The sequence below is a fragment of the Schistocerca nitens genome, chromosome 5 (genome assembly GCF_023898315.1).
Source record: "Schistocerca nitens isolate TAMUIC-IGC-003100 chromosome 5, iqSchNite1.1, whole genome shotgun sequence".
Taxonomy (NCBI): Eukaryota; Metazoa; Arthropoda; class Insecta; order Orthoptera; family Acrididae; genus Schistocerca; species Schistocerca nitens.
This window is the reverse complement of record NC_064618.1, coordinates 495,558,400-495,580,035: the sequence shown is the minus strand read 5'-3', so window position 1 is coordinate 495,580,035 and position 21,636 is coordinate 495,558,400. Positions and strand designations below refer to the sequence as shown.

General features: G+C 38.5%; 1 protein-coding gene across 2 annotated transcripts in view; it reads right to left on the bottom strand.

Moving 5' to 3' along the window:
* LOC126259820 (phosphatidylserine synthase 2-like) overlaps positions 1-21,636 on the bottom strand; it is a 210,327-nt gene that overhangs the window by 29,469 nt on the left and 159,222 nt on the right. Inside the window, exon 9 of one of the 2 annotated variants that reach the window (XR_007546563.1) lies at positions 19,401-19,484. The exons of the other annotated variant lie outside the window; for it this stretch is intronic. The gene's annotated coding sequence lies outside the window, so the exon portion shown is untranslated. The remainder of the gene's footprint in view (positions 1-19,400; positions 19,485-21,636) is intronic. 2 annotated transcript variants of the gene reach the window in all.

The window sequence follows — 21,636 nt, the reverse complement described above, 5'->3', positions numbered from 1 at the left end:
CTCTGTACAACCTCTGGTTTAGTCAGTTTATCCATGTCCCATCTCCTTAAATTCCCACCTTTTTGCAGTTTCTTCAGTTTTAATCTACAGTTCATAACCAAAAGATTGTCGTCAGAGTCCACATCTGCACCTTGAGGTAAAATAGTCCCCCATTCGGATCTCTGGGCGGGGACTACTCAAGAGGACGTCGTTATCAGGAGAAAGAAAACTGGCGTTCTACGGATCGGAGTGTGGAATGTCAGATCCCTTAATCAGGCAGGTAGGTTAGAAAATTTAAAAAGGGAAATGGATAGTTTGAAGTTAGATATAGTGGGAATTAGTGAAGTTCGGTGGCTGAAGGAACAAGACTTTTGGTCAGGTGAATACAGGGTTATAAATACACTTGCTATAGAAGGAACAAGACTTTTGGTCAGGTGAATACAGGGTTATAAATACACTTGCTATAGAAATTATGAAAGAAGTACATATTAATGGAAGAGACCTGGAGAAACCAAAAGGTTTCAGATGGATTATATGGAAATAGGGGCAGATGTGGCCATTGACCATTATGTATGGGCCATGATTTGCTGATTAAAACTGAAGATATTCCAGAAATGTAAGAATGTAAGAAGATTGGGTTTGGATAAGTTACAAGAACCAGAGTTTATGAAGAGTTTCAAATTGAGCATCAGACAACTGTCTGAAATTATGTCCAGGAATACAACAAGAGACAAGGCCCATTAGAGGTCCTTGGATAGCATGAAAGAATTTGAACTTAAATGATGAAAGGATAAAAATGAAGAGTAGAAATGACAGAGACAAATATCTGAAAATGAGATTGGCATGAAGACACTACATGAATATTAAGAAGTCAGATGGCAAGCCAGTGTTAGCAAATGTGGGAATGCTGAAAGGTCGAAGGAACATATAGAAAGACTATACAAACAAACCACGGTATGTTGCACAACAGAAATGATAATGTACTGGACGAATGTAAACATTTTAAAGTTTTCCCAAGCCAGCACTGAGCCAAGTCAAGACAGACTTGAGTGCAGTGTCACAACCAAAATGGCAAACAAGCAGGAAAGTCGATACTGCAAATGTTGTGGCACACAATACACAAGGCCATTGCCAAACATCACTTGAGCTAGACATCTTAATCACCAATTCATCAATATGATCTCACTTCGAAGAGAAGATAACATCATTCTGACAGCACTGCATGGAGCCATAACATGCACATCTTGCACAAGAATGCCTTTCAGCCCACTGACCCTGCAGAAAATGCCAAGCTGAAGACCTGAAAGCTGCATTGAGACACTGAGGTGCAGTGAAGAATTGCCTCTGGCAAACAGCTACAAATACTCCGTTCACAAAACCTTCTCTGTTCCAACTGCAGTGAGCCAGCTTCGATGTAGTACCTATGGTGTGCTGACTAGCATTCGGCAGATGCTTACTACCTTTGAGACTGCACTGTTAGCCTGTCACTGTACCAGGAGGGATGCAAGCTATCTGCTGCTACCCCCCCCCCCCCCCCCTCCCCCTTCTATGGGTGAGTGGATACTGGGGTCCACGGCCTTCCTTTGGTGGAGCGGTCACGATGTGACCCTGAACCATCAACATTGTCCTGTGCAGAACTGTTGGAGGTTTAGTGGAGCATATCAATGAATGTGCCCTAAAGAAGTCAACAAGCTGTTGGGCAACACTGCCAGATGAGTAATGCATGCTGCCAGTTGGCCTAGCTACCCTGCATGATGCTGCTCTGGTTGTGTTAGCTACTGTTTCCTTACCAACGGCCTCAAGGGACTGCCAATGAAGATGCTTCAGCACATTTCAGTTCTATGTGCTGCAATTCAATTGTAAAACCAAAACTAATAAATGTCTACATGGCTAATGATGTCTCATTAGTGCCCAGGGCACCTGACACACTCTCACCGCTGTGCTCCATGCTACATCACCCTGCATCCGTAAGGGCCACAGCCTACTGACCCTTACAATATTGTGGAAATGGAAGAGGAATTGGGCTATGATACTGCAAGAAGAATTTGACAGGCCACTCAAGGACGTAATTCATAACAAGGCCCCACAAGTAGCTGACATTCTCTCAGAATTATTGAGACCTTGGGACAACATACCTCAACAGACCTCTTCTACCTAGTGAACAAGATATAAGAGACAAGTGAAATATCCTCAGACACATAGGAAATGTAATAAGTCCTGACCCAAAGAAGAAAGGTGCTAAAAAAAGCACGAATATTACTGAACTATCAGCTTAATAAGTCATGGTTGCAAAATACTGACAAGAACTATTTATAGAATACTGGAAAAACAGATAACCTACAACTTATCTTAGAAGCTGACAGCAGATGAACCTATGTTTACACAGTTTGCAGTTTTTGTGGAAGTTTTTAAGAATGTTGACTGGAATACACTCTCTGAAAATCTGAATACAGCAGGGATAAAATACACATCTATTACAAATGCTTCATTCACTTTCAAAGATCTATATGTTCCAAAGTATTACATGTACAATACATTTGATGTACGAATAGAACCATAAACTCGTAAAATTTGGATTCTGCACTCTAGAAATGTTGTGTGAGTACGCCTCTGTTCACACAACATATAGTTCGTTCCATACCTTATGTAGCAACAACCTGTTAATGGTCATCACAGCAGCATTGATGCATTCTCTGAGCTGTTCCAGTGTTCTTGGCAGTGGGGTACGCAAACGTGGTCCTTAATGTACCCTCAAGGAAAAAATTGGTGACCTGGGATACCAAGGGAACAGAGAAACATCATTCCCACCTCTACGCCCAGTCCAGTGAAGCAGAAGTTAGTCGTTTAGGTAGCAACTATCATTGCTCCAATGAGGGAGTGCCTCATCTCATTGGAAGATGAAATTCTCAGAATCAGTAATCAGTTGTGGAGACAGTCACAACTGCAACTTACGAGGTACCCATCATGATCTTCTCATAAAAGAGAAATGGCCCATACAACTTTGTCTGTGACAGCGCACAGAAACCATTAATCTTCAGCAAATATCATTTGTCCGTCCCAATTTAATGAGGATTTTCAGTGACCCATACTCTAATTGTGGTGATTAACCTTTCCAGAGAAATTAAAGGTTGCTTCATCATTCAATGTCTACTTGTGGGCAAAATCATTGTCTTTTTTCGTCTGCATTTAAAACTTCCCCTAATCCTCTGTTGCATCTGCACACTTGGTTGACTGGTACTTTTCTGTTTACAGAGACAACCAATGTTCCTAAATTGTCACTACCAATACAAAATGGCAGTTCTTTTCCTTAATTCTTTCTGAATGCATGCTGCACTGTCATAACAGATAATCATGTTGCATATTCCAAAACACACAAACTCTTTTATTGCTTTGTCACCATTTTGTCAGTGCACTACACTCATAACACCAGTTGGTGGACACAATGCAAACTTGGTGATTTTACCATTCTATTCATGCAGCAATCATATTTGCATATATAATACTTTGGAAAATGCAGAAATTTGAAAATGAATGAATCATTCATAATAGCCTTGTGCGAGACGAAAAAGGTCATCTACAACTTTTGTATAAACTAAAATGTAATTGTACGAGTCGAAAGACATAAAAGGGAAGCACTAATTGACAGTGGAACCAGACAGGGAAGCCTTGATGTCATTCAATCTGCACAGTTGCAAGGTGTGAAGAAAACTAAGGAGAAATTTGAATGGGAATTAAAGTTCTGGGAGAAGAAATAAAAACTTTAAGTTCTGCCAAATTACATTGTAATTATGACAGAGACAGTAAAGAACTTAGAAGATCAGAATGAGTAGTGACTTGAAAAGAGGTTGTAAGATGAATATCAACAATACTAAATTGAGAGTAATGGAATACAGTCCAGTTAAGTCAGCTGATAATGAGGGACTCAGATTAGGAAATGAGACACAAATAGTAGTAGAGTGTTTTAATATCTGAGCAGCAAAACAGCTGATGATAGCTGAAACAGCGGGCAAAATAACAAAGCATTTGACAGTTGAGTGTGGGAGTTAGCAATGTCAGTTCACGATTGTCTAAGCACACAATACAGCAGCAGCAGTAACAACAACTGGGAATTTCCATTCTGGATACATTCAAATTCCACACATTAATAGGCTGTGCAAGCTGGTAACAGTCTTGATCACTTTTCTGTACATTTTCACAACTCTTAAGACAATGTTTCATGTAAAATAAACAGACCTCACAAATAAAAAACAAAAACATATCAGAACTGTTACATCACTGAACACAAGTGTCGTCTGCAACTGGCTGTGGCATCTGGTACCTGAGGCAGCAAGGTGATATGACAAAAATGAACAGAAGGTGTGACCAAGCTCATCCTCTGATTAGTAGTTGTTATGCTAAATGTTGTGTAAACAACTATCTGTCTCATTTTATTATTATAATTAAGGAATGTATGGCAGTATTAATTGTAGAGCTGCATGACAAATAATAATGTATTTTCAAACAGTACTCTGTATTCACAGAAATAGTTAGGTATTTTATTTGAAAATAAAAATGTAACCCAATCATTGCTAAATTACCAACAGGAGATAAACAGCAGCTATTTAATATAACTAAGGAAGCAGCATCTTTGTTTCTACATTACTTTATTGCATTTAGCTTGCATAAACATATGATATTTAATTAATCAGTGTAGTACACATACTTATTGATGTGTTCTGTCTTATATAACCCTCCTCAGTTCAAAACAAATAACCAATACAAGGACCTGTACAAAACGAGGTGAAGCATGCTGGTGTTGAGGTTTTCAATTCACTCCCAAATTATATCAAATGTACAAGAAATAATAGACCTTTATTTAAAATTAATTTAAAGAAGTACTTGCCGACACCACATTTCACATCATGGAAGAATTCTTTAACAGTAGTAAATAAAACACTTTACATTAAGCTTTTGTATTACACACAGAATTAAAAATTTCTGTTGCTTGTCTGTGACAACATGAATTTTAATCTAAGGTGGGAAAAAGGAGTACTGCAGAATGCTCACTGTTTGTAAACTTATTCCATATACTGACTCATTTCACATCCAAGTAACATGGCCATGTGTACGGTTCTATGAAACTGATGGGAACTAGAGGGCGTGATGGATGGATGGTCTGTGGCAAGATAAGCCAAAGTACTTGTCAAATCCATTCTCCCATTGGAGACCAGTACAAAAACCTCGTATTGGAGCACAAAAAAGGCAAATATGTTCCTGATTAAAAGACTAACTGTAAAGTGAGGTACCAGCTATCCCGTTATATCTTTCACAGCATCTTTAAAAATTTTCCTGAAAATTTTAGCATGTCAACATATTCATGCTCTTTTTAACATACAACACACCTCTCACTTCTGCAAGCTGACCAACTCACTGTCATTGTCTCTTTGTGGCTTTCAAACTGTCACTGTCTCCTGTCGCAGCCACAGTCACCTTTGTTCCATCCTACTAGTACAGTCTCCTCTCGCTGTCACTGTCTCCCTCCTGTCCTTTGTTACTGTTACTATCTCATTCATTCATTCCCACTGCTTCTCTCTCTCTCTCTCTCTCTCTCTCTATCTCTCTCCCTTGTTGTCATTGCCATAGTCTCTGCCTCCCATTATCACTGGCTCTCACCCACTTCCATTTTCTCCCTTTCTTTATTCTGCCTCCCACTGGCACTGTCTCCTTCATTCTTTTCCTAGCAATGTTACACTGTCTACTATGTTCCACTGACACTGTGTACCTCTCTTTTCTTTCTCTCACAATACCATTGTCTCCATCACTCTTTCTAAATAATAACACCTGCCTACTCTCTACCAGCATATATTACTTCTCTGCCTCTTTCCCACTGCTACTGTCTCCTTTTTAATTCAGGTTGGTCTACTCCAGTTTGGCTAGAATATGAAAGGCAGTGATGGATTTTTATTTTACATTTGGGTGACTCATTGGCGGTAAATTAAACAAAACATCACAATCCAGTCACAGTAATGTTGTCGATATACAAACTGTTATTAATGAACAGCAAGAAGAGATTCGGCAGTTAAAAGCTGAAAGAAGCGAGCGTAACATTCCGAGAGACTTGTCAAATGATAGTTCATGCAGTACAAGTACAACTACAATAAAGAATTTTTCATTATTGCCATCAGTACCAGTGTTTAGTGGGAAACCCGAAGATGATGTGAAAGTGTTTTTTCGTAAACTTGAAGGTGCCGCCCTGTTAGGATCATGGACAGATTCCGATAAGCTAGTGGTTGCCAAATTAAGAATTCAGGGAGCAGCGCAAGATTTCATTAGTACGGAGGCTACTTGCGTGAAAACAGAAGATTGCAATGAGTTTAGAACGATTGTTGTTCAGAGATTTAAACGTAAAAACACCATCAGATTTGACAGAGAGCAACTTCACAGTTTGCGAATGCGACAAGACAAATGTATCGAGCAGTTTGCCGACAGAATTCAAAACATTAACGCTCAAAAGAATGAGTTAGTAGAAGATGAAAATGAAAATCGAATTCAGTTGTTCAAAGCCAACCAGAGAGCCTCGGACACATTCATTCATGGGTTGCACGGAGAGGAAGTAAGAAAAGCTGTTAGCTTGGCATGATGTACAATGTTTCAGGAAGCAGTAGAATCAGCTGTTGGTTTCGTTGAAGCACTAAGACGACTGAATGAGATGCAGAAACAAGAGCGTAGAGTTTTCAACACAACAGTACAATGCTACAGATGCAATAAGTTGGGTCACAAGTGTAAGGATAGTAAAGAGAATCGAATCTGCTATCATTGCGGGATGCAGGGTCATGTTTCGAGAGATTGTTGCAACAAGAAGAAAGGTAATGCAAACAACAGTACAGGGACGTACGGGCCACCACTCCATCCGCCCCTTGCCACAGACAGTGATTCCTGTTAGTTCCAGCGAAAATCAAATCGAAAATGACTTCGTGGTAGGGGCTGTATAATGCGGGAGAAACATCAAGCCAATTATTGACACAGGAGCACAGACCTCATTAATGTGGTGTTGCATAGATAAATGGGACAAACTGAAACTGCCCCTATTAAAAGTGCGTAGAATTTATTCTTGGCCAAGGCCAAGATGAATACACATCAAGGGTGCAAGTAGTTTCAAATAACGAAACGCGTTATGACAGTGTACTTGGATTTGATTTCTTGTCCGCTAACGAGGCAGAGATATTCGTCGCAGAAAGAAAGATCAGACTAGGCCGTAGTAACTACAACCTAGGAAATCGTTCTTCAGATCGTACTCAAAGGAACAGCAATACTGACGTCGTGGGAATGGACCGCCCAAACGATGCATCACTTCAAACCATCCGAGTTGACGTTCAAATTGATCAGCCTCAGCAGATTCCCACGGGAGCAGGAAAGACAATCTATGTTGAAGTTAGGTCACTCCAAAGCAAGGAAGGAACTTTATTATTAATTGAGTGATCTGAGAAAAGTGAGTTATTGGATACAATGCATTGTTATGTTGCTAGAAGTGTAGGTGTCGCTACAATGGCGAGACAGAATGTCGCAAAAGTCCCAGTTACAATAACGAATATGAACAATGAGGATGTTGTTTTGCCATGAGGAACAAAAGTTGCTGAAATGTCGAGAGTAAGTAAAAATGACGTAATACAGATTCCATATGAGGTAACAAATGCTGCAGTTATAAACAAAGATTTTTGTAACAGTACCACAAAATTGAAACAAAGAGATGAAGTTAGTAATGAACTGAAGTGCAAGATTTGGGAAAAGATAGAACATTTGACAGTTGATGAACAGATGATTTTAGTGCCTGTTTTGCTGGAGTATGCAGATTTATTCCTTTTGTCACTCATTTAGTTCAGCATCGTATTCATATAGGGAATGCTGCCCCAATCACACAGAAACCTTACCGAATACCATTTAGTCAGAGAGAGTTGGTAGAAGACATGGTTAAAGAACAATTAGAAGCCGGAATTATAAAATCAAGAAATCCTTCAGACCCACCGTGGTGTTCGCCTGTTGTCAGGAGAACCACAGTTCCATTTTTGTGTTGATTACCGATCTTTGAATGCTGTGACCACACCCGACATTTACCCCTTACCAAATTTAGTGGAAACCTTGGATTACTTGGGCAGATGTCGAATTTTCTCAGTATGTGATTTAACAAGTGGTTATCACCAGTTAACAGTGCATCCAGATGTTCAAGCAAAAACTTCATTTGTTATCTTCGTATGCCGTTTGGACTTCGTAATGCTCCAGCTACATTTCAATGCCTGATGGATTCAGTTTTACGAGGGCTCATCCCAACAAAAGCACTTGTTTACCTTAATGATGTAATAATTTTTGGTGAAAACATAAGGCAGCATACTGAGAGACTACAAGCTGTTTTTGAGCATATAAGAAGTGCAAACCTGTCTTTATCAATAGACAAATTTCATTTTGCACAAAATAAAGTTAACTACTTTGGTCATGTTATAACCAGTGAAGGTGTTCAACCTAATCCAAAATTAATAGAAGATGTAAAGAATTTTCCTGAACCACAGAATTTGAAAGAACTACAATCATTCTTGGGATTGTCAAATTCCTACAGAAGATTCATAACCAGTTATGCGAATATAGCACGTCCAATGAATGACACAGCTACTGAAGAAAGGAGCCACATTTAATTGATCAACAGAATGCAAAAAGGCAATGGAAGAGCCAATTTTGCCATAGGTGCAATCTTGTCTCAAGAAGTTGATGGTCATGAACATCCAATCTCATTTGCTTCCAGACAATTAAAGCAGAATGTAATTATACTACAACTGAGAAGGAGCTTTGTGCTTTGGTTTTTTGTATAACACATAAAAGATGTTTCTTAACAGGAAGAGAATTTACAGTTATTACAGATCATGCCACACTTAAATGGTTAATGAGCTTAAAGGATCCAAGTTCCTGATTAACAAGATGGGCATTAAGACTGAGTGAGTACCAATTTAAGGTTATTCACCCACCTGGTAAACAACAAGTGAATGCTGATGCAATCAGTTGAAAAGTCAATTTTTGTGTTACAATAAGTCGAGAAGAAGAGTTAAAGGCAGCTCAAGAAGAAGATCCACAATGCAAATTATGGAAAAATGATAAACGTTTTGTCGAAATAGATGGATCATTGTACAAAATCACTAGTAAAGGAGACCACCTAGTTATCCCAGAAAGCATGAAAGAGTAAATCATGAGAGAGCAACACGATTCTTTATTACCAGGACATTGCGGTAAAAAAGCAACAAAAATTACAATAGCTCAAATGTTTTGGTGTCCAAGTCACAAAGCTGACGTTTTCGAGTTTGTTTTACAATGTGATTCCTGCAACAGACGGAACAATGTAGGAAAAAGTAGAGTGCCATTGCAAGAACTGCCAGAAACAAGTGAACCATTTGCACGAATAGGACTAGTAGTCGTAGGACCGTTGCCTAAGACTAAAGATGGAAACAAATACATATTGACAATGTTAGATCATTTCTCTAGATATCTTCTCATTAAGTATAATTAGAGATCAAGGAACGAATTTTATGAACGAATTACTTAAACAGACTTGTAAGCTCATGCAAATAACTCAGTTAAGGACTACACCAGCACACCCTGAAGGAAATGGAAGAGTCGAGCGAGTCCACAGAACAATTATTAAAATGGTTAGCCATTATGTGAGAGCAAACGTGACAATTGGGATGTCTGTTTACCGTACTTGGTAAGTTGTTACAATGCCAAAATGCACAGCTCAACTGGCCTAAGTCCATACGAGATCGTCTACGGAAGAAGAATGCATTCACCCTTGGACTTTGCACGATCGACTGCTGGAATCAGCAATGAACACGTAAGGGATCTAGCACGCAAGCTAAAGGAAGCATGGAGGGGAGTGAAACAGCGGAATCATCAATCCTTTCTTCAGCAAGCAAGACAACACGACCGCCAAGTAGCAGTGTCACAGTATCGAGTTGGGACTCTTGTGTATCTGAGCAATGTGCTGTTAAAGAAGAGTCAAGTCAAAAATTTTAAAAAGTTTTGGAAAGGACCATATCCAATACTGGAGGCATTGTCGCCAGTCACTCTTAAGCTCCAACTGCCCTTTCGTTCAATTGCCGTTCATGTCAATCATGTAAAGCCATTTATGGGTAGATTTCCAGTAGTATCGCAAGACAATGAGGGCCGACTGAGAGGCAGACCTGCTGTTCTCAAACCCAGGAAGCAAGAATCACGAGGTCGCAGTCTGGACTTCGAGGCTGAGACATTGTCACGTTCCAAGCGATCCTGTTCCAGATACCCCTACAATCTGCGTATACGTGTGTAGTGTGTGAGTGCAATGCATGTGTTTATTTCAGCCATGTGCTTATGTGAATGTGTTGTGAAGATTTTGTATTGAAGCTATTGCAAGAGTGCACAAGTGAAACTAAACCTTTTATTCCACAGGTTACCCCAAGAAACTCATTATTTCCTGTTCATTGTTAACTCTAGTATTTAGAACTAATTAACCATGTTCATTTTTATTCTAATGCTTGCTACGATAGCGTATTCTACTAATGCTGTAGTAATAGTACCACAGAGTACAGGTGTTTTGTTTGAACCAAGATCAGACATGGTAGTTTCAACAAGTAATACAAAACTTGTTCTCAAGTACAATCCAGCAACAGTTCAATTCTGTAAAGAAGCAAATTGACCTAATTCGTTCTGTTAAGGATAATGATACAATTTTGGAAATGGGTACATCTTGGTATAATAACTAGATCACAGCCAAAATGCAGGTAGAGTCTACATTTGCTAATTATGAACAAGAGATTTACTGTTTTTTAAAGCTTCTGCCACATAAAACTTAAATCAGGCATAAATGAGCCTGGTTTGGTTATGGAGGGAGTATCCTTTGTACTGTATTTGGGATTTTAACTAGTCAAGATCTACTGGAAGTTAAAGGCAAAATATTAGCTCTTGAACAACAGTCCAGTACAGATTCAACTAACCTCTCTAATGAAATTATTGTGTTAAAGAATATGCAAAGAAAAATTACTAACCACACAGTTTTCATTGAACAGATTGTAAAGCAATTTATCTCACATTTCCACATACTTCGTAATGAAATGAATGCAAATATCCAAGAACTATTCCAAGGATTAAATGCTGGGAGTGCACGCTTAGATTTAAACACTCTTTTGTTAAGGATTACTGATTTTTTATCAAATGCTAGAATTGATGCCCTTAACTTAAGAACTGCCTAAGAAAGTAGTTCAAATGATTGTCTGAGCAGCATACTACTACATCCAGAGCAATTTTTACAGATCCTACTATCAATTGAACGAAAGCTAGATGCAACATATACCATGATTTACCCTGTTAACTCTTACAATTTATATGCTTACTATAAGCTAACCACCACACACTCCTTAATGATTGGAGATGAATTAACTGTTATTGTTTCTATTCCCATTGCTAGAGCAAAGCATAATTTTGAAATGTATAAGATTTATACTTACCCTGTGAAATGGAGACATGCAGGTATTCATGTAAAGTATGTACTGAATGATTATCTACTGATAAGCAAGGATCGAAGATATTTTGTGTCCATAAATGAAAATGATTTGCATATGTGTAAACATAGTCATAAGGTAATTTACCCTGAATTGGCAGTATTCTTAGACAGTAGAGTGTACAGCTGTGAGAAAGAATTGTTTATGAATCCTCCCCCACAAATGATTGCCCTAGAATTTTAACGCATCTTTATCATCCATTTCTCAAACAATGTTCTGAAGGTATAATTTTCTCATTTAACTCCACCCTTGATGTCACATTTACATGTAAAAACTATTTGATATAGTGTGTTGCCAACTAAATTTCATGCAACTGGACATTTGCCATTAACTAGAATGTTATCTGTTTGTTACAATGATTCATATATATTAACATATGGAAAGCATTCCTTATCAAGTTTTTCTGAAGACAGTAATTTGATTAAGGACATCACTGAAAATGTAATCTCTTCAAATAATGAGTTAAATTTCATTGAAGCAGCAAATAGAATTAAGTCCTTCGATTCCTCCAGTAATGTTAATGCTTACTTGATTGTCACTATTGTGTTTTTATTGCTTTTATTAGTTTGTCTTTTGTCAATAGCATTTGTTATGTTGAAATTGTCATCTCGAAGGCATGCTTCTCTGTACTGAACGTTACTGTGTCTGCAAATGAAATACATGTTGCAATGCCTTCTGATGCCACAAATGGCAAAATAGATTCATAATGCCCAGGAGGTCATTTTGAGCCACCTGTGGTTGCTCTTTTTCTCTGGAGAGAGTGATGTAAGGGTCTACGGATTGCGCGCAGACGTACGGTGCGTTAACACACACTCACCAGCTGACCTGTCTGGAATGATGATAATTTGCTTGGTCAGTAGATGCACGTCCGGCTGCACTGCGATGGGGAGTACTGACTGGCCGCCATCCGCAGCGGGCAGTATTAACTAGCACGGCCTCGGGCGCGAATATGTCTCTTTTCTTAGCTCACCATGGAGCCTTTCAATACGACCGTAATTAACCCGTGTTAGGATGTCAGACACAGTGATGATGGGTGCACATAGCATGCCTGTTTTATAATCCATCTTTGTTAATAAAACTGTTTAAACTTACTTCTCATGTTCGCGTATTGCCGTACCTCAAGGACCCACCGCTTACAAATCCTGATCGTGTAATCATCATCCGGCACAACAAACAGACTAACCCCCTTATACATGTTATCAACAAAAATCCCTACGTCATGTGAAAGTACATTGAATTTCCTACAAGAGACATCTGTAACATTCTATATTCTCAAACGAAGGGAGGTAACAAAACAGCAATTATGAAAAATGCAATTGTGCTGTCTCCCATTGGTGCTATAATTTCTGTGTATTATGCTTTAAAAAGGTTGAGAGGCTGTTTTAAATGTATCGAGGAGAAGTATTTAAAATTTTGTATTTATTGGGATCCACAGCATCCAGATGCTTAATAAATGTAAACATGCTCTGTAATAGGCTGTAATGTGATGTTTATTTAATCGTGCAATTAGCTGATTTTGACTAAGCGTCTTGTTAAGTACATTTTTAATATATGTATTTCATGTCATTTCAAATCAATCTTAATTACAAGTAACAAGCAGTAATATTCCATCATTTTAAAAAAGGATCCATACTACAGTGACACCTTTTAAGATCGTATTCTGAACTTTACTCAACTTTGTATCATGTTGCACATAGAACGAAGTATAGAATATGATCTTAAAAGGCGTCACTGTAGTGTGGATCCTTTTGTAAAATGATGGAATATGGGCCACTTGTTACTTGTAATCAAGAATGATTTGAAAATGACATGAAATACAGATGACACAAATGTGTTTGACAATAACGCTCAGTTGAAATCAACTAGTCGTACAATTAAATAAACATTGCATTATAGCCTACTATGGACCATGTTTAGATTTATTGAGGGGAAGTATGTTTGACAAAAACATCAACAAATTATATCTGTGACATATTAGGTACATAACACTGAACAGAAAGATGAATATGAAATCAGTATGTTGTAATGTACATATGTCATGAAAGAGTGAATGTCAGGTCCAGGATTGAGTCATCACTTTGGGTAGGTTCTCCATCTGGGAAAGAAATAAACCATTTAGTGACAGAATATGGATGCAAAGGCATAAGTGAACTATCGCATGAAGAAATGTGTGCACTGATATCAAGCAGCAGATCTTTTACTTGTCTCTGTTTGGCTGCTGGTGACCCAGGCAATGTTTCTTGGGCACCAGAACGTCCAGGTGAAGGGTCTTGTGTCTATACAAAGTCTCAGGAGCTGCAGAAGATCCAGGCTGAACAGTGAACTGTTGCTGTCCTTCAACTGGAAAAATAGCAACAGAATGATACAGAAATATGGTTAAGATGCATAATGCTGAAAAATATTGCAACAATTAACCCCTTCTGCACCCCAACTGCTGCAGACAGTGGTACTGCAAGGGCTTGTCCAAGTTGTCTTCATCTCCCATATCAAAAATTGATGTTGATGTTGGAACAAGAACTTTCACATTGCTGGCACAGCTTCGGTGGACCAGTCCTGACTGCCTACATCCACATCGACCTTATTTTTAGGATATAAGCTGAAGAAGCATCTTGGGAGGTGGGAGTTTCAATGCGGTGATGAAAGCCAATCCATTTGTTGTCAGTTTCCACCCCTCATTACTCTGGATCCAAGTAGTACAGTATATGTGACTAACAAGGACTGTTTGTCGCATAGATTTGTATGGTTGAGTGGGTATATTTTCAAATAAATTTATGACTCAGATATCCATTATGTACGAAGCAAGTACAATCAAAGTGTGACAGTTGTGTTTTATGGGACAGACAAAAGCAGTTCACAGAGATACAATTAAGCAGCACCATGACAGCAGCAATTTCATATATAACATTGTGAATAACAATGATAGACTAACCATCAAGCTGATGACAAAAGACAATGAAAGTGGAATCGTGTCCAAGCTCCAAGCAGGCAGCTAATGATACAGACACACCAAATGATCACCTTCTGGTCATAATGATAAGCCTCCAACACCCCCCTCCTCCCCTTTTCGACTGTATATTTCCTCATCGCCAGGTGAAGTATAGACAGCTCCTCTACAATCTGGGAAGTACAGCAGGGAAAAGTGCTGCTAACCACACACACTTCTTCCACACAATGAGTGGTTGTAGCTCTGTGTCTGTGTTATTCAACAAAGTCAAGGTTTAATTTCTCAAGAACCTTTCCAAAAATCCGGATCTTGAGTCATACATTACTAAATTCCCTGCTCCTTCAGACCATCCAAAGGAAATAATAACTTCTAGCAAGAAATTTTTGACTGCTCTTTATGGTGGCAATTGTAACGTGGGCAGTTTTTGCCAAAACTGTCCACTAACATACTTCAGAGGCTGGTATACAAATTCCCTGGATTAAGTAATCATTCAACACACTGCTCTGTAATTGCAGACACAGATTAACATTCCCAGTGGCTGTTTTTTGCATCACTTCTGCCTTACTTATTTAGTTGGTGGTGCTTCCGAAGACTGGACAGCTCATAAGACAGATGCACGAGAAAAAGAGTCTCTGTTACGAGAAGAAATTTGCTGCTACAAAACTGTAACACTTTGGTCAATGGCCAGTCAGCAGGTAGTGAGTCCAGTGTTATCATAGCCCTACATATTCTCCAGAAGGGATGGAGGAGATCATATTACTCTATCAAAGGAAACACTGAATTTTCTGCCAAAGCCCTTCAAGCCACGTAAGAGACCTCTAAGCAGGTGTGCCTCTCTATGGACATCTTATAATGTTCAATGTGCCTTGGAGTAGCGTCCTGTTTAAACTTTTATAATATGGCTTCCTGATTGTCTCACACTGTCATTTTGGCAGTGCCCACATTTTTTTGCTGTGCTTACATGCAGAGTTTCTCATTTGTACATTTCAGAATCCCAGCATGGGGTGGGAGAAATCTCCTGGGTCTAGTGGCTCACCTATGAGCAATTATACTGTATGATGTGATTGAAGAGAATAGGAGATTGTTTAATGCTATTTCGTATTTTTCATTTGCTGAAACTCAGAATCTCGATGAGACTTCTGGTTTGGTTGTTGTAGAATAAGCACTTTGCTTTAGGCCTTCATTCAGTGATGAGCTTGTTTTAGGCTTCTGTAAAGTTCATTTCTGCTCAAGCTCTTGTAGAATATAAACACCCCAGGTTGGCACAGGAACATGTTGGATGAAATTAGTCTTACAACCATTGGAAATATTAAGTATTAAGTGCAAAAGAAGGGCTGAAATCACGTACTCCAGCCACCACTGCCGCCAGCTTCTTTTATGATGCACTGCCTGACTGGTAAGATGGCACATCATCATGACCACTGAAGCAGTTAGAAATTAATCAAACTTCCTGCCTTCAGGAGCTGAGCTTGTGATCTTAAGGTCACACATCCAGCTTGTGGCTTTCAGTGCGCATTATAGGCAACCTGATGGTGTTTGTTCCTATCTTTCCATTTACTCTCTACATCTAATTAACAACTTATACAGTCAGTGACTGTGTCAGTGAAATACTAACATAACAGTGTTTCATACTCCCTACCCACCTGTGCCACGGTTATTCTTTAAGTTGTATTCACTTGTCCAATTATTAACGGTTCTTTCTAAGATGTCACTGGGAAACATACTTGTTAAAGTGTCCATTTGTTTCCATTCATAGCTAGAAGATCCCTCCTCCCATTAGTATATCTATGAGAGTCATATCCACTTGTTTCATGCTTATTTTAGACACTCGTATTAATACTGTATTCATTTAAATAACATGTTTCCATTGTGCAACAGTAGCCCTGTTTTCAATTAATTTGCACAATCATTCTGTTGGGCACCAAATCTACTTTTGTGGAGGTATAAGCAATACGTGACATCAGCCTACAAGCCCTCATCAAACACAGCTACTACAACCCCACTGTACCTGGAGCCCAACAACACACCTTCAGAGTTTTCCACCAGGTGCAGCAGTGTATCAGAAACTACTTCGATCCAGAGCAGTGCAGGTGAAAGTTGACAAAAAATAGGTTGGCTCCCACAGCAACACTAAAACCCGGGGTCCCCTAGAGGATCTTTCAACTTAAATCTTGCAACTGCAAGAGACAGATTGCCAAGGTCATTGTGGGTGTAAGTGAGCAGGACTGTTCTGCATGAAGCTGTGCCAGCAACGTGAAGATTAATGTTCCAACATCAATGACAATTTTGATACAGAAGACGAAGACGGCCTGGATGAGCCCCTTGTAACAACATTGTGTGAAGAAGTCGAGGTGCAGAAGGTATTAATTCGTGTAATACTTCACAGCATTATACATCTTTCCTACTCACTTTTTCTCTATCACAACATTAATCATTCAAATACATTTTTTTCAACTGAAGAACAGCAACCATTCATTGTCCTGCCTGGATCTTCCACAACCCCTGCTCTGCCTGAACCTTCCTTTGTCCAAATGGAGATGAGTAAAAGAATTGTGCATGGCATTAGTACACGTACTTCTTCACACACTGATAGTCAACTTACCTGTGTTTTGTATCCATAATCTGCCACTAAATGTCCTCTTTGTTTTGCAGATGGAGAAACTGTTCAAAATGATGATGCAATCCTGGGTTCATATATCTAATTTTACGTCCCATGTAAATCAGTACATAAATATTTGATATTAATCTTTCTGTTCAGTACCATGTATCTAATTAGTTGAAATATAATTTTTAATGTTTCATCAAACATACTTTCTCTCAACTCATTCAAAACAGCCTCTTTTAAAAATAATACATCAAAAGTGTATCACCGATGACAGACAGAGAAGTGAGAGGGGTCATTTGGCTGTAATACACAGAAGGCATTTTTCATAATTTCCGCTTTGTTTCCTCCTCCCTCTTGAGAAAAGTGAATGTTACAGGCCTCTCTTGTAGGAAATTTAATATAATTTCACATGGTGGAAGAGTTGTTGCTGGTGACATGAAAATTTTTGTAGTTGTATGGGGTGGGAGTGGCTACTTTTCAGTGCACCCTAGTGCCAATATAACTTAGCAGTAAATCAAACCTGACAGCTGGATTTAGTAGAAAATTTTGTCTCCTTTAATGTCGTACAGAGTGGTCATCTTCAAAATATACATAGCTTTTTTGAGATATAAGCAGACTTCCTCTTAGGCAGAAAACATGAAATTCAGATTTAGCACCCCAAAAAACATATAGAACTACTGATAAAATAACTTCTGCAATTTGGTTACAAAAAAGCTTGTTTCAAACAACAATTAACTGGACTAAAAACAAAGACACTACATTCCACATTCACTCATCACAGTCACAATAAAAGAGATAGACTTGAGAGGCTTTCAGATGTGTGAGTTTGAAATGAGGAAGTCACAGTTTGGCTAAAAATGCTTTTTCCATGGGACTTTACATATGCATGTAATTACAGAACAATTACATTATTTACCAGTAGTAGTTGATACTTGAAACAGCTGATTTGTATCTCAGAAAGTAACAAAGTTGTGAAAAAAAGTTTTAATAATTCACTAGTTGCATGCAATTTTCCATGTAAAACTTCTCCATCACGTAAAAAATTAGAAGTAATATAACAATCATCCTGAAGGAAAAGGGGGCCCACTTTGCAAATTTATCAGTTTATTTACTGACTTTTTGACATATACCCATGTAGGACCAAATGTAAGGTCTTACCACATGAAAATGTCAAACAGTAAATTTTATAATCACCTGAAAAGAATAGATTGTGAAATAGTCAAGCATAACTTAAAACACTGAAAAACTCAATCTCCTGGAATAACAGATTCCTTCTTTCAGAACTAGAGAGAACCATAATAATGGAAAAATGGGCTGCTAACATCGCTTTTCCAACACCATCTGCTAGACTGAAATAAAAGCAGATGATCAAGCTGTAAATACAAAGATAATGAAGAGGAGAAGGTTTTGTATTTTAAAATTTCCCCTCTTAAGTTGCACTTGTTATCTCACGGGATCCAACTATCCATTTTTAGGACCTATCAGTTGATCTCTCTTTGTTTTCCCCAGCTAGTTTACCATTCTTCACACAAATTTAAGTTTCTTTTGATGATTCAATTGAAGTTCTAAGTATATGTGATTAACAGAGATAAAATTGACTGGTGGCTTACAATATATCATTACCAGAAAAGCTTTGTTCTCAAGAGTGTGGGATCATAACAACTTGGCTGAGTCATCTTCACCTGTATATTGATTGTGTATCTCATATATACTGTCTTTTCCACTGTTCATGCTCCACACAAACTCCTGTCTGATTGGTAGGTTTTGCTGAATTCCATTCCCCGCTCATCCCCTACTGTTCTGTGGCTCTATTTGAAGAGACCTTTGCATCTTTTCATTCCTTCTTTCTTCTCTCTAGTTCAGAGGAAAGGAATCAGTAATCCTGAATTTGCAAGATACATGGCTACTGCATACTTTGAAATGTGCATACAAATATCACCATCAAGTTTTCCATTTTCACCCTTTGACTTCTACGATATACGAGTTTTTATTGTCTTTGTGCTCATCTTATATAAATTAAATAGCTATCTTTGGAAAAACTCTTAAAAGTTAGACATCTAGATTACTGTTCCACATGAATAACATTTAACCTTATATTTCTTCGCAACTATAACCTCTAATCCAATATATTGCAGTCAATAAACCAATTTCATTTTTCATATTCAACATAATTATGTGGTTGGTTTCCACACAAATTTTTAACACGTGCATATTACATCAGATACATTTGATTCCATAGGAATATCTGAATGGTTTCTCAAAGAAGTAGAATGTTATGTTACACAGATTTATTGTCATTCAAGTTACAAACCATGTAACTTACCCCAGGTTGTCAATTTCTGTGCAACGGGTCGATTTTAAACCTGCAGGTGGATGGGATGGCTTCATGTGAGATCAGAGTGGTTTCCTGTTTAAAGAGGCAGCCTCATATTGGTACTGCATGTATTTATTTAGAACAAGAGATAATTCAACACCAAAGCTTCACACTGTGAAAAGTTGCGAAATTGAGAAACAGAATCACTGATGAATTAATGAGTGAGAGAATGAATAAAATCTGCAGGTGATTATACATCCTAGACACAGAACCATGACCAAAGCATTTCAGCATGCAGAAGATAACATGCTTGGCTGGTACTGGCATGTTAGTACTGATACTGCAGTTGAAAATAAACCAACCGTACCAGTAAAGTTAGGATCTAGACAGAAGCATATAAGTGAATTAAGGTTCTATTGAGAGCAATACCCCACTGAATTATCTTAAAGAGAGAGAAAGCATAGAATGAAAGATGACATGCACAAGGCAAAAGGAATGCTGCAAATACGGAGGCTACTTGTAGAATAAATGCAGATAATATCAACAAGGTATCCCTTGCTGTTGCTCTGCTGGCAACCAGCACCTACACCATATACCACTCTGTTCACAGATTTTCTCACCTCTTAAGAACTGCTATTTCCTTTTTTTTCTACCATGATATGGCTGTTATGTTGATTAAAAAACAGTAAAACTATACTGCCTGACAAAAAAAGCATCCAAAAGTGGAGGAGGAAACTAAATAAAACTTCACAGGTTGAGAGGTATGTGATGTTATTTCAGGGGTTATGAAATCAAATCAGGTTTGCAAAGAACTTGGCAGTAAGAGCTCATTTATTAGTATGATGTTACACAGCCTCTGGCCTTGATGCTTGCAGTGATTCAGATGAGAAGGGTGTCATAAAGCCATTACATGTTCTTCTGAGGCACACACCTATTTTACACCCCAGATGTTAGCATTAGGATGGAGATGATGTCCACGCTGGTCCCATACAAGATCTATCAGGAAAGATCTGGATATCTTGCTGGTGACGTTAGTATCTCAACATCATGCAGGTCACAGAGACATGTGCCCTGCGTGGATGGGCATTGCCTGTTGAAAAATGGCATGATACTGTTACATGAGAGGTAATACATGAGGATGCAGGATGTTCACATCTTAGCGTTATGCTGTAATAGTTCTCTAGCCATGACGTGAAGTCATATCCAATGGCTTCCCACACCATGACGCCAGGAGTAAAACTGCTGTGGTTCTCCAAAACATTGGAAGAATAGGATTTCTCCTCAGATTGCCGCCTTGCTCACCAATGATGTCCCCTACAGTAAATCAGAATCATGATTCATGATGAACACAATGCAATGCCAATCATCGGCAATCCATGCTTCCTGGCCACAGCACTGCTCCAAATACAGTATTAACAGCAGCCTACACATGGGACAATAATTCCCTAGTTGGTTGCTGTTAGTCTCTGACCAATGGTGCATATGAGAGTGCAGATGCAAAGGGGTGAGAATGCGCTTGCTGCACAACACAGCAATACTCCCTTATGCATTCAAACATTGGACCACTGTCACATCCCAATGCCCACAAATCTGGATATTGCACAATTTGACCAGCTGAGTTTAAGGAGATCCACAATGAGGTCTCTTTGAAACTTTGGCAGGTGCTGATAAACCTGTATCATACAGATATGTAGCATCTCTGTGTCCCTCACAGTAACCACTCAACATGACACTGTTCTTGTCCCTTATACACCCTACCAGGCCTGATAACAACACTAAACATGAACAACACTAAAGCACTCATTTCCCTGACATCTGACCATGTCTTCTCCGTGCTTCACTTTTTTTGTCAGGCAGTGTTTTAAAAATTAAAATTCTTTGACATACTTGTTTTAGCTCAGAATACTAGGTATTTGTTTTGAAATAATTCAGATTGTTCTGCTTTTTCCTCCTCCAGTAGACTTTTCAAAATATCTCTTTTAGTTTAATCACCTAGTATTACAAGATACAATTATTTTTTGAAAAAAGAACTATTCTAACATAATTTAATATCCTTCTACATATTGCTATTAATGCAACTACCAGTTTGCTCACTGTTTTGTACAAATTAGATTATTTCCATGAACATACTTTTGCTATAATCTCAAAAGTTATTTCTTGTTCAAAATTCTTATGATTATTTTTGTCATGCCTCAATCAGTCGAGTTCCCTTTTGAGAAATGAGTTTATAGGTGGACCTTCATGT